General features: G+C 32.7%; 1 protein-coding gene across 4 annotated transcripts in view; it reads left to right on the top strand.

Annotated features, from left to right (window-relative positions):
• ATRNL1 (attractin like 1) overlaps positions 1-14,503 on the top strand; it is an 839,413-nt gene that overhangs the window by 102,130 nt on the left and 722,780 nt on the right. The gene's annotated exons all lie outside the window — the stretch shown is intronic.

Below are 14,503 nucleotides of genomic sequence, written 5' to 3' on the forward strand. Positions count from 1 at the left end.
TTTTTGTTTGTTTGTTTGTTGCCAGTGGCATGGAATATCTTTTTTCATCCCTTTATTTTAGGTCTGTGTGTCTTTATGGGTGAAGTGTTTCTTCTAGGCAGCATGTAGTGGGGTCTTATTTTTTATCCATTCTTCTATGTCTTTTGCTTGGAGAATTTAGTCCGTTTACATTCAATATTATTATTGATCATAAGAACTTACTACTGCCATTTTGTTGTTTGTTTTCTGGTCATTTTGTTGGTCTTTCTTTTTTCCTCCTGAATTCCTTTGTATAAAAGTGATTTTTTTTTCTGGTAGTATATTTTAATTTCTTGCTTTTTATTTTTTGTATATCTGTTTTAGGTTTTTGTTTTATGGTTACCATGAGGTTTGCAAATAAAATCTTATAACCAGTTATTTTAAGCTGATGACAAATTAATTTTGATTACAAGGAAAAGAAAAAAACAAAACAAATAAGCAAATAAAAAACTAAAAAAAACTCTATACATTCTTTCTGGCTTTGGACTTTTTATTGTCTGTATTTATATCTTTTTATACAGTCTACCTGAAAAAGTTGTGGTAGTTTTTAGTTTCGATTGGTTTGTTTTTTAGTTTTTCTACTACAGATATGAGTGCTTTATGTATTTCAGTTATAGTATTAAGAGTATTCTCTGTATGTTTGTATACTTACTATTGCCAGTGAGTTTTATACCTTTAGATGATTTCCTATTGTTTGTTAATATCCTCTTCTTTCACATTGAAGAACTCCCTTTAACATTTCTTGTAAGACACATAATGTTGTTGATGAAATCCTTTGGTTTTTATTTTTCTGAGAAAGTATTTCTCCTTTATGTTTGAAGGATAATTTTGCTGGATATATATAACTTTCTAGGTTGGATGTTTTCTTTCCTTCAGCACTTTTAAAATGTCATCTCACTCTCCTGGCCTGTAAGTTTCCTACTGAGAAGCCTGCTGCCAGATATGTCAGGGATTCTTTATGTTATGTGCCTCTTTTCTCTGCTGCTTTTGGATCTGTTCCTTATCCTTGACCTTTGAGAGTCTGAATATTATATACCTTGAAGTAGTCTTATTTGTGGTATCTGTTGGTGTTTTATAACCTTGTATCTGGATATTTATATCTTTCTACAAGTTTGGAAAGTTCTCAGTTATTATTTCTTTGAATAAACTTTCTAGCTCAATCTTTATTTCTACCTACTAATTAAGGCCAGTAACTCTTTGGGATAACTTTTCATCTTCTTTATAAACCAGAGGTTGTAAATTTTGATGAATTACAACTTATTATTATTTTAAAAAATGTCTGTACTTTTTGTATTCTATCTAAAAGACCTTTGCCAAACTCAAGGTCACAAAGATTTTTCTCATGTGTTTTCTAGTAGATGTTTTATAATTTTGGCTCTTGTCCTCAGATATTTGTGATCCATTTGAGTGAATTTTCATGTATTGTGTGAAGTAAGGCCTGAGAATTTTATAAAAATAGGCTGGGTCCAGTGGCTCACACCTATAATCCCAGCTGCTCAGGAGCCTGAGGTGGGGAGACTACTTGAGCCCAAGAGTTCAAGGCTACAGTGAACTATGATTGTGCCACTGCACTGAAGCCTGTCATTTAGAGACAGGCAAAACCCTGTGCCTGAATGAATGAATGAATGAATGAATGAATAAATATCCAATTGTTCCAGCTTTTTCCATTGAATTACCATGGTATCTCTGTTGAAAAATCAATTGGCCATATATGTGTGAGCCGATTTTTGGACTCTATTCTGGTCCATTGATGTATATTATGGTTATTCTAGTATCACACTCTATTGATTACTGTAGCTCTCTAAATCTGGCAGTGTAAGTCTTCCATCTTTTTTTCCATTTTAAAAAGTTTTGAGCTATTCTAGGTCCTTCATATTGCAATATAAAATTTAGAATCAACTTGTCAATTTTTGAAAGAAGGCTGCAAGGATTTTAATTGGAGTTGCATTGGATCAGAGAGGGGAAAATTGAGTCTTTAACAATATGGGGTGTTCTAATGCATGGACATGGTATATCACTTCTTTATTTAGGTCTCTTTTGTTTCAGCAGTATTTTATATTTTTCAGTGTACTGGTGTTGTACATAGTTTGCTAAATTCCTAAATATTTCATATGTTTAATATTACTGAATGGTATTTAAAAATTTTAAATTTACAATAGCCGATTGCTAGTCTATGGAAAAAATTCATTTTCAAATATTGGTTTGGTCATGCAACGTTGCTAAACACACTTATTAATCCCTGTAGTCCATTGGTCAACAACTTATTTTCTACATAGATGCTTATGTGGTGTGGTAATAAACATTGTTTTACTCTTTCTTTTTCAGTGTGTATGCCTTTTACTAATTTTCTTTGTCTTGTATTATTAGGATCATTAGTACACTACTGAGTAGAAGTAGTGACAGCAGATATTCCTGCCTTTTCCCTAATTTTAGTAGGGAATTATGCAGTCTTAGCAATGTGTTTAACATGACTTTTATCAGGTTGAGGAAATTTACTTTTATTTCTAGTTTGTTTAGTTTTTTTCATGAATAGTGTTAAATTTCCTCTAAATAGTTTTTTTCATATCTTTTGAGAAAAACTTTTGTTTTTTATTTTTCTGATTTTTTAATATGGTGAATGATATTGATTGACTTTTACATGTTAAACTGCCATTGCATTCTTGGATAAAACTTACTTGGTCATAATGTATTTTCCTTTTCATATATTGCTGAATTTCGTTTGCTGAAATCTTAAAGATTTCTATGTCTATATTCATAAGAGATACTAGAGTATGTATTTTTCTTGTAATATCTTTATATGGTTTTGTAATCTGGCTAATGTTAAATGATTTAAAGCGTGTTTCATCTTTTTTAAGAGTTTATGTAGAATTGATATTATTTCTGTCGTAAATGGTTGATAGAATTTGATCAGGGAAACTATCTCTTCCAGGACTTTGTGAGAATGATTTTAACTATGTATGTATTTTCTTTAATAGATGTAGAGATATCCAGGTTCAAATTGTCGCAAATGACAGGGTTTTCTCCCTTTCTAAGGTCAAATAAGATTACACTGTGTATATACAGTTGTCCCTCAGTATATATGGGGGATTGGTTCCAGGACCCCATACCAAAGCCAGTGCAGTTGGCCTGGGGAATCCACATGTAGGAAAAATTGGCCCTCTCTTTATAGGAAAAGTTGGCTCCCCCTAAACACAAGTTTTGCACCCTGCAAATATGGTATTTTCTATTTGCATTTGGTTGAAAGAATCTACATATAAGTGAGCCCGCGCATAAGTGGACTCATGAAGTTCAAACCCATGTTATTCAAGCATCGTCAATATGCCACATGTTCTTCATTTATTCATTCCATTGGATGGACCCTTAGGATGATGAGCCCTTATGTTGATTCCATATCTTGGCTATTGAGACTAATGTTATAATGAACATGGAAATGCAGATATCTTTTTGACATGCTGATTTCATATTCTTTAGATATATACCCAATAGTGAAATTGCTGGGCCATACAATAGTTCTACTTTTAATTTTTTGAGGAAGCTTTATATTGTTTTCCATAATGGGTGTACTTAGTTACATTCCCACCAACAGTGTACAAGGATTCCCTTTTCTCCGCATTCTTGCCAACACTTGTTATCTTTTGTCTTTCTGATAATAACAATTCTAACAGATGTGAAATGATATATCATTTTGGTTTTAATTTGCATTTTTCTGATGGTGAGTAATGTTGAACATTTTTTCATATACCTGTTGGGCATTCGTATATCTTCTTTTGAGAAATGTCCACTCATGTCCTTTGCCCGTGTTTTAGTTTGGTTATTTGTTTTCTTGCTGTTAAGTTCTTTGAGTTCCTTATATATTTTGCATATTAACCCTTTAACAGATATATCATTTGCAAGTGTATCTTCCCATTTCATAGGTTATCTCTTCAGTTTGTTGATTGTCTCCTTGCTATGCAGAAGCTTGTTTGATGTAATATCATTTGTCTACTTTTGCTTTTGTTACCTGTGCTTTTGGCATCATATCCAATAAATCTTTACCCAATGAATGTCATTAACTTTTCCACTATGTTTTTTTTCTAGTAGTTTCACCATTTCATGTCTTATCTTTAAGTCTTTAATCCATTTTTAGTTGATTTTTATATATGGTGTGAAATGAGGGTCTAATTTTATTCTTCTGCATGTGGATATCCAGTTTTCCTAGAATCATTAATTGAAGAGACTGTCTTTTTCCTGTTGTGTGTTTAGGCATCTTCATCAAAAGTTAATTGATTATAAATGTGTGAATTTATTTTCAGGCCCCCTGTTCTGTTCCACTGGTCTTGTGTTAGTACCATGCCTGTACAATGTTGTTTTCATTACTACAGTTTTGTAGTAGATTTTGAAATCAACTAATGGGAGGCCTCTGGATTTGTTCTTTTTGCTTAAGTTTGCCTTAGCTCTTTGGGACTTTTTGTGGTTTCATACTGATTTTAGGATTTTTAAAAAATTTTTTGTGAAAAATGTCATTGAGAGTGTGGTAGGGATTGCTCTGAATCTGTAGATCACTTTGGGAAGTATGGATATTATAACAATATTAATTTTTCCAATTGTGAATGTGGGATCTTTCCATTTATTTGTGTCTTTTTCAATTTATTTCATCAATGTTTTATAGTTTTCATTGTACAGATCTTTCACCTCATTGGTTACATTTATTTATTTATTTCAAGGATTTTCAGTTTTTTTAGTGAGCAGTGAAAGAAAATGTTTCGGCTGGGTGCAGTGGCTCCTGTAATCCCAGCACTTTGGGAGGCCAAGATGGGCGGATCACAAGGTCAAGAGATTGAGACCATCCAGGCCAACATGGTGAAACCCCGTCTCTACTAAAAATACAAAAATTAGCTGGGCGTAGTGGCGCATGCCTGTAGTCCCAGCTACTCGGGAGGCTGAGGCAGGAGAATAGCTTGAACCTGGGCAGTGGGGGTTGCAGTGAGCTGAGACTGCACCACTGCACTTCAGCCTGGCGACAGAGCAAGACTCCATCTAAAAAAAAAAAAAAAAAAAAAAAAATTCAACAGTTAAGCATGACTGAAACTTGATTATATCTGCTTTTTATAAAAATATCTTGATATCTGTGTAGATAATGTAGTAGGGTTGGTATTAGGTACATGAATAGCAACGGAGTTGTGGAGACTTCTTAGCAAGCTAAAGTGGTAGTAATTATGAGAGATTGTGGAAATATAGCTACACTGGCATTAGTGGGAAAATGTAAACTTGTTTGTTTGCTGTTTCAGTAAACTATTTTCAAGACTTAACAGGACTAAAACATGAGAAAAAAATGTTTGAATGCTTCTATTCAGAATGCTTTTATTCTTTCTACGTTAAAGCAAAGAGACATCCAGAAGTCATCTCTGTAGACAGGTGAACAGTTACATTACTTAATTTCCTCTGAATCAGATTTGTGCTTAGTTGCTGAGAGGGCACCATCAGGGAGGGAATTCAGACTAATGTTTGCATAGGGTGTTCAGTAGACCAGAGTATATTTTTCTATGTTAGCAAGATGAACTAATCTAGCGATTAAAAAAATACCCATTAAAGTAAGATACAAATACAGTTCAGTTTTATCACATTTATTTCATTTCTGCTGAATTTAGATAATACTAACAATTTGGGGTTAGCCACAGATTTTTAAAAATTGATTTTTTTGTTACTTGTTTAGTTTATTAGAATCAGAGAATAGCTTGGTCATTGTGAAAGTTTGAAATGGTTGTATTTTAATATACAGCTACTTTGTTATTACAACCAGAAGCAGGGTTCAAAAGCCCTAACAATGATGAGTTTCTTTTATTATGGCATCTACAAGTATAAAAGTTTTCAAAAAAGTGGTAATACTCCACCAACAAATGTAAATAAGCGAAACTTCAAACCTAGAGCAGTAATAGAGATTGGTGTTTGCCATGTAAGCTGTTGAAGGGAATCTTTTGAAGACATCTACCATGACTTCTCAGAGAAAAAACAGACCCTATGTCAGGTTCACAGTAAATAACAGCCCCCTCATGTCTTAACTGTCTAACTGAATGCCTATGGAAGGGCAGGCTAGGAAGTAAGCCCAGGATCTGGTCATTTCGTGGTACATGATAAAGCATAAAATGTACTCTTCTTGAGCGTTTAGTTTACTTTTGAGCCTCTTAGGATTCTTAAAAGTTTAAAACTAGATTGTGCCAACTTTATTTATTTTTTATTTTTTTTGAGATGGAGTCCTGCTCTGTCACCCAGGCTGGAGTGTAGTGGCACGCTCTTGGCTCACTGCAACTTATGCCTCCTGAAGTCAAACGACTCTTGTGCCTCAGCCTCCTGAGTAGCTGGGACTACAGAAGTGCACCACTGTGCCCGGCTATTTTTTTTTTTTTTTTGTATTTTTAGTAGAGACAGCGTTTCACTGTGTTGGCTAGGCTGCTCTTGAACTCTTGGCCTCAATTGATCCTCCTGTCTTGGCCTCCCAAAGTACTGGGATTACAGGAATGAGCCACCGCACCTGGCCTAGATTGGGTCAACTTTAAAATTTATCCTATGGTTGAAATTACTATATTTCTAAATTTAAAAATATAGACATAATCAAGTAAAGAATATATAGTCTTTTTGGTAAATAATATCTTGGAGATATAATCCTTGCTTATTTTTAAGTATTTTAGTTTTTAATGTTGTAAGTGGGATCTTTTTTTGGTTTCTTTTTCAGATAGTTTCATTGTTAGCATATAGAAATGCTACTGATTTTTGTATGTTCATATCCTGCAACTTTACTGAATTTTTTTTTTTTTACAGTTTTTTGGTGGAGACTTTAGAGTTTTTTACATATAACATCATGTGATCTGCAAACAGAGGCAACACTTCTTTCCAATTTGGATGTCTTTTCTTTCTTTCTTTTGCCTAATTCGTCTGGCTAGGGCTTCTTGTACTATGTTGAATAGAAGTGGTGGGAATGAGCATCCCTGTCTTGTTCTTAATATTAGAGGAAAAGCCTTCAACTTTTCACCACTGTAGTGTTGGATGTGGATTTGTCATATATGGCCTTTATTATGTTGAAGTACATTCCTTTGATACGTAATTTGCTGAGAGTTTTTATTATGAAAAGATATTGAATTCTATCAAATGCTTTTTCTGCATCTATTGAGATGATCATAGAATTTTTGTTCTTCATTCTGTTAATGTGGTATATCACATTAATTGATTTTTGCATGTTAACCCATCATTGCTTCCTTGGGATAAATCCCATTTTATCACAGTGAATTATTCTTTTACTGTGATCTTGATTTTTATTTGCTAGTATTTTGTTGAATATTTTTCCTTCTATATTTATCAGGAATATTGGCCTTTATTTTTCTTTTCTTATAGTGTCATTGTCTGGCTTTGGTATTAGGATAATGCTGGCCTTGAGAAATGAGTTTGGAAGTGTTCCCTCTTCGATTTTGTGGAAAAGTTTGAAAAGGATTGTTGTTAGTTCTTCTTTAGATATTTGGCAGAATTCATTAGCGAAGCTCATTTGTTCCTGGGCGTTCTTTGTTGGGAGGTTTTTGATTAATGATTCAAAAACTTTTGATTAGTGATTCAATCTTATAGTTGTAATGCTCTTTTAAGCTGATAACATCTTAACTTAGATCACATAAAATAACTATACACTTTTATGGCAACGCTACCCCTCACGTTTTATGTTTTTGGTGTCATGATTTATCTATTTTATTGTATATTCCTTAGCAAATTATTGTAGCTATTATTTTTGACACTTTTGTCTATTAACCTTTATACTACAGATAACAGTGATTCACACACCACCATTACAGTATTAGAATATTTTGAATTGTGTCCTTACTTTTACTAGTGAGTTTTATACTTTCATATGTTTTAGTCTCTTTGATAGCTGATAGGACTTTGCCTATTTTTTTTCAATGTGACAGATGTTGCCTTCTAATTGACAGTTTTAGACAATTTATATTTAATGTAATTATCAATATGCTTGGATTTAATCATGCTGTTTTGATTTTTGCCCTCTAATTATTCTATTAGTTTATTTTTCCTCTTACAATTTCATTTTTTCTCCATTATTAACTTCTTGAATGTAATTGTTGATATATTTAAATTTAGGTCTACTATTTTATTATTCAGTTCTTTGTGTTTCCTGTTTTTTATTCTTGTTTCCTTTTTCCTGTATTCATTTGGATTATTTGAACATTTTTTAGTATTCTATTTTAATCTTATCTAAATGTGATATTTACTATTATCTCTTTGTAATTTTTAAGTGATTGCTCCATAAGAATCAATATTTTGTCACATGGTTTGGAATGCAGAAACCTTACACTTTACAGGTACCTTTACCTTCTCCTTTCATATAGTTCTTGTATATTTCATCTACTAACATAGAAAATCCCATAAGGCCATGTTAATATTTTTGCTTTCCCAACCATCAAGCATACCTTAAAGAACTCAAAAAGGGAAGAACAGTGTATTGCATTTACCCAGAAATTTACCATATCTATTGTTATTTCCTCATTTCAAGTTGCCTTCTGCTTCATATCCCTTCTATCTGAAGGGCCTCATTTAGCATTTCTTTTAGAGCAGCTCCACTGACTGTATAGATTATCTTAGTTTTTCTGCATCTGAGAACGTCTTTATTTCACACTTATCCATGTAGGATATTTCTGTTGCATATAGAATTCCGAGTTATAATTATTAGCACTTAAAAAATGTTGGGCCACTTCTTTCTGGCCTTTATGGTTTCTTGTGATAGAACCATAGTCATTTAAATTGTTGTTCCCTTATATAATTTGTTATTTTTCTGTAGCAGCTTCCAAGATGATTTCTTCATTTTTATTTTTCAACAGTTTAATTGTTACATGCTTGGTGTGGATTTTTTTGAAAATACCTTGTTTGTGATTTGTTCAGGTTCCTGAATCTTTAAGACTATTATTAACTACATCTTTTTGTTTTTTTTTAAATGGTTGCTGTATTATTTACAACATACATTTTTAGCTTATCAGATTCTACCTTTAATTATATCACTTCATATATAGTGTCAGAACCTTAAAATAGTATACCTGATTTTTTAAATTGTTTCTCTTGAGCTAATATAATATCTATATAGGTTATAAACAACACAATAAATTGTTATAATGTTTGTTTTTAACAGTAAATTATCATTTAATAGAGATAAAAATGATAGATGATTTATATTTATCTACATATTAACTTTCTCCTATTCTCTTTATTCATCTGTATAAATCCAAATTCTGTATAATAGCAGGTGTAATTTTCTTTTTTTAAATTATACTTCAAGTTCTAGGGTACATGTGCACAATGTGCAGGTTTGTTACATAGGTATACATGCGCCATGTTGGTTTGCTGCACCCATCAACTCATCATTTGCATTAGGTATTTCTCCTAATGATATCCCTCCTCCAGCCCCTCACCCCGTGACAGGCCCCAGGGTGTGATGTTCCCCACCCTGTGTCCATGTGTTCTCATTGTTTAACTCCCACCTATGAGTGAGAACATGCAGTGTTTGGTTTTCTGTCCTTGTGATAGTTTGCTGAGAATGATGGTTTCCAGCTTCATCCATGTCCCTGCAAAGGACGTGAACTCATCCTTTTTTATGGCTGCCTAGTATTCCATGGTGTATATGTGCCGCATTTTCTTAATCCAGTCTATCATTGATGGACATTTGGGTTCATTCCGAGTCTTTGCTATTGTGAATAGTGCCACAGTAAACATACGTGTGCATGTGTCTTTATAGCAGCATGATTTATAATCCTTTGGGTATATACCCAGTAATGGGATGGCTGGGTCAAATGGTATTTCTAGTTCTAGATCCTTGAGGAATCACCACACTGTCTTCCACAATGGTTGAACTAATTTACAGTCCCACCAACAGTGTAAAAGTGTTCCTATTTCTCCATATTCTCTCCAGCATCTGTTGTTTCCTGACTTTTTAATGATCGCCATTCTAACTGGCATGAGATGGTATCTTATTGTGGTTTTGATTTGCGCTTGTCTGATGACCAGTGAGGATGAGCATTTTTTCGTATGTCTGTTGGCAATAGCAGGTATAATTTTCAGTCCAAGGAATTTTGCTGTCATCTCCTGTAGGGCAAGTCTCTGATTTTTTTTTTCTTTTAGTCTGAAAATTTTTATTTCACTTTCATTTTTGAAAAAAAATTTTCTGAGTGTAGAGTTCTATTTTGATAGTTTTCCTTTGTTTTTAATATAGAATTATGGGTTGGCAGTTCCTCCCCATGCTCCCCCACATTTTACTAGCTTAAAAAGATGACTCCACTGTCCTCTGACTTGCAAGTGGTTTCTGATGAAAAGTCAGCTGTCATTCTTATCTTTGTTCTGCTTTTTTGTTTTCATCACTTCATGAAATTCTTGGTGTGAGTTTCTTTAAATTTCCCACCCCGCCCACCCAGATCTTGTGTGTATTTTGTTGAGTTTCTTGGTTTTGTGGAATTACAAATTTTGTTAAATTTTGGAAATTATTTCTTCAAATAATATTTCTGTCCACCACATCACCATCACATATCTCAAAGTCTTATCACTCTAGATTAGGCTGCTTGATATTGTTATCCAGGTTTTTCAATCATTTTTGTTTATGTGCTTCATTTTGGACAGTTTCTATTTCTATATAAGTTCACTGTTCTTCTGTAATCTCTAATCTTGTGCTAATTCTGTTAAATGTATTTTTCATTTGAGGCATTCATTTATAGGCATTCTATTTCATTTATAGGCCTTCTATTTTAGTTTCTAAAAATCTTTCTATTACTCTTTATCATATTCATGTTTTCTGCAGCATTATTAAACATATTTGAGTATATTTCTAATCATTTTTTAAAACATTCTGTTCTACCACTTCTATCTTTTGTTTTATTTCTGGGTCTCTTTCTATTGAATGATTTTCTTTTTGTTATGAATTATATTTTCTTTGCCTTCTATACTTGTTAATTTTTTCATACATTTTAGACATGTATATATATATATTTTATTATACTTTAAGTTTTAGGGTACATGTGCACAATGTGCAGGTTTGTTACATATGTATGTATACATGTGCCATGTTGGTGTGCTGCACCCATTAACTCATCATTTAACATTAAGACATGTATATTTTAAACTTGTTGGCTATTAGATTTTGTTGTATTCTTTTAAGGGGTGTTGGACTTTGTACTGACGCACAGTTAAGTTGCCTTTTACCAGTTTGAACATTCTGGGAGTTTGCTCCTTAGTCTTGTTAGAGTGGATCCAGAGCAACTTTCAGTTTATTTTGGTACTACATTTATTTTGGTACTCATTTATTTTGGTACTACAGCTCTTCTCAGGACTCTACCTAATGCCTCCTGTAGTATGAGGTCATTTTTCTGTTGTTGCTTGGAGCACAAACTGTTCCCAGTGCTGTGTAAGACTCAAGAGTTATTTACTAGTTTTTTCTTGGTCCTTTCCATAGCCTTAAGTAGTTTTCCCGTTTTGCACATGCAGATCAGTACTCAGCTAAAGACATGTGGGACATTTCTGCAGATCTCTTGCATTTTCTCTATGTGCAATCTGGTTTGATTTCTTTCCTTTTTTTATTATTATACTTTAAATTCTAGGGTACATGATTTCTTTAAACTCTAATCTTTGTTTTCTCAAGTTAGTGAGATCACCACTCTATTTGGGATCTCACTGAGTTTCTGTTCATCTTACAAGTAATCAGCGTAATTCATTATGAAATATAGTATTTCACTTAAAATACTACAAAAACAGAAACTACTGTAAAAGTAAAAAGTAAGAATGACTCAAATATAACAACAGTTCTTTATTAGGCCATGATGGAGTAATTTGGAAAGCATTTCCTGCCATAAACAACTCAAAAACCAGAAAAAATATATGAAAAATGCTTCACAGATGTTAGATGACAAGCAGAAGTAACATATTTATTTATTTCTCTTTAAATAAAGAGAAATATTTATTACACACTAAAAAGTTTATTTATTTCTCTTTACTTCCCCCATCTTGTGTCATGGCCAGGGTATTGCCTACAAGCAGTATGCTCTGGCAATCACAGAGCCTACATTGTTTCTGTTTCTTTTAGAGTCATAGTCCTATGCTGTCACAGGATCACAGTCTTATGCTGCTTGGTATCTAGTATCCGTAAAGCATTTTTTATTTTGTTTTTTTGTTTTTTTTTTCTGGTTTTTGAGTTGTTTGTGGCAGGAAATGCTTTCTAAATTACTCCATCATGGCCTAATGAAGAACTCTTGGTATATTTGTCATTTTTGCTTTTTACTTTTGCAGTATTATCCTGAGTCAGTTCATGTATTCATGCATCTGTTTTCACCACTGTCTTTTCTTGTTAGTGACCTACTTTTGAACCAGTGATTTACTTTTTTATAAATTGAGAATATGATAAAGCACACTACCAAGTTGAAAAAAAATTCCTGCATATGCAAATAACAGCAGAGGATAAGAAAATACTTTTTCTGAGGTGATCTATATTTTGTTACCTTGCATGTTTATTGAGACCAGTCGGTTCCTTATATACACATTTCCAAATGCAAAATATAAGAAGAATATGATGAGAATGTGAATCAAATTAATCTTACTTTTGAAATTTGTCTCCTGTATGGGAACACAATTGTTTCCTTTTAATTTTTCATCTGAAACTACTATACCACTTATGAATTCCTTGCCTGAACTGCTAGTGACTGAACCTAGAGAAACATTGAGTTAGTACAAGAATGCATATTTTGGTGTTAGACCTGTGTCTTTGCTCTTACAGTTCCAAAGTTTTTTTAAAAAAGTTTGCCAAGTAGTTAAGTGAAATACTATATTTCATAATGAATTATGCTGGTTGCTAGTAGGGTGAACATTATATTTTTAAAATATACATTTTATTTTGAGATAAATGTAGTTATGGGTATATAGTTGTAAGAAATAATAAGAGTATACCCTTTACACAGTTTTCTCTCTTAGTAACATCTTGTACAAATGTGTAACATTGTAAGTCTAGATACTGATCTGGATACAGTCCTATGATCTTACTCAGATATTCCCGGTTTTATTTGTATTCATTTGTGTGTCTGTGTGCATATTTCATTCTGTGCAGTTTTATCACACCTGTTGTTTCATGTATCTCCCACCACAGTTAAGATATAGAGTAGTTCTTCACCCCCAAGATCCTTCTCGTTGCCCCTTTAACCACACCTACACCCTTTCTACCCTGGCTCCTCACAACCACCGGTTTGTTCTCCATTTTTATACTTTTCTAATTCCAAGAAGGTTTTATAGATGGATCGTTTACATTTAAGGTAATGTTGATATATTAGTGACTAAGTCTGCTATTTTATTATTTGTTTTCTGTTTGTTTCCTTTTCTTGTGCCTCTTTTTCTCTTTACTTGCTTCCTGTGGGTTGTGTGAATAATTTTTAGGATTCCATTTTGATGCACTTATATAATGTTCTTGATAGTATCTCTTTGTATGATTTTGATAATATCTTCTGTATAATTTTCTTAGTGGTTGGTCTGGGTATTAAAATATACGTATTTGACTTGTCACAGTCTACTGGCATCAATAATTTAACACCTCAAGTGAGGCGTGGAAACCTTGCTTTCATTTACGTCACTTTACCTTTACTCTTCTCACTTTTAAATATCATTATCTTGAGTATCACATGGTGTTATAATTTTTTTCCATCATCATATATTATTTATAAACATTCATGAGAAGGATAATCTGTTGTTTGTATTCATATTTCTGCTCTATTTGTTGTTCTGACTTCTTTCTTTCTTTCTTTCTTTTTTTTTTTTTTTGATGCTCCGAGCTTCCTTCCTTTATCTTTCTGTTTGAAGAAGTTCCTTTAATCATTATTTAAGGAGAGACCTGCTAATGACAAATTCTTTTAGTTTTTTTAAATTTAAGAAGTTTTTTCCTTCTTAATTTCTGAAGGATAGTTTCACTGGAGGTAGAATTCATACTTTACAGTTCTTTTTCTCTCCAGCATTTCAAAACAGTTGTGCTACTTCTTTTGGGCCTCCATGGTTTCAGATGAGAAGTCCACTATTATTAAAATTATTGTTTTCCTAGGTAATTTGTCATTTCACTCTGGCTGCTTTCAAGGTTTTTTTCCTTGTCTTTAGTTTTTAGAAGTTTGATTATGAGGTGTCTTGGCATGGATTTCTTTGGGTTTAACCTATTTAAGATTTACTTAGTTTCTTGAATCTGTAGGTTTATGTCTTTTACAAAATTTGGAAGTATTTGGCCATCATTTCTTTAAAAACTCTGTAAGCCCCATTTCTTTTTCTTCTACTTCTGGGATTATGGTGCTAGAAATGTTGGATCATTTGTTATTGTCCTAAGGGTCTCTGAGACTCTGGTTCACTTTTTCTCCCTAGTCTGTTTTCTCTATTTTTCGTATTGGATAAATTTAATTTATTTTTATTTTTAATTTTTTATTTTTATAATTTTAACTTTTATTTTAGATTCAGGGGG

Source organism: Pongo abelii, chromosome 8 (genome assembly GCF_028885655.2).
Source record: "Pongo abelii isolate AG06213 chromosome 8, NHGRI_mPonAbe1-v2.0_pri, whole genome shotgun sequence".
Classification (NCBI taxonomy): Eukaryota; Metazoa; Chordata; class Mammalia; order Primates; family Hominidae; genus Pongo; species Pongo abelii.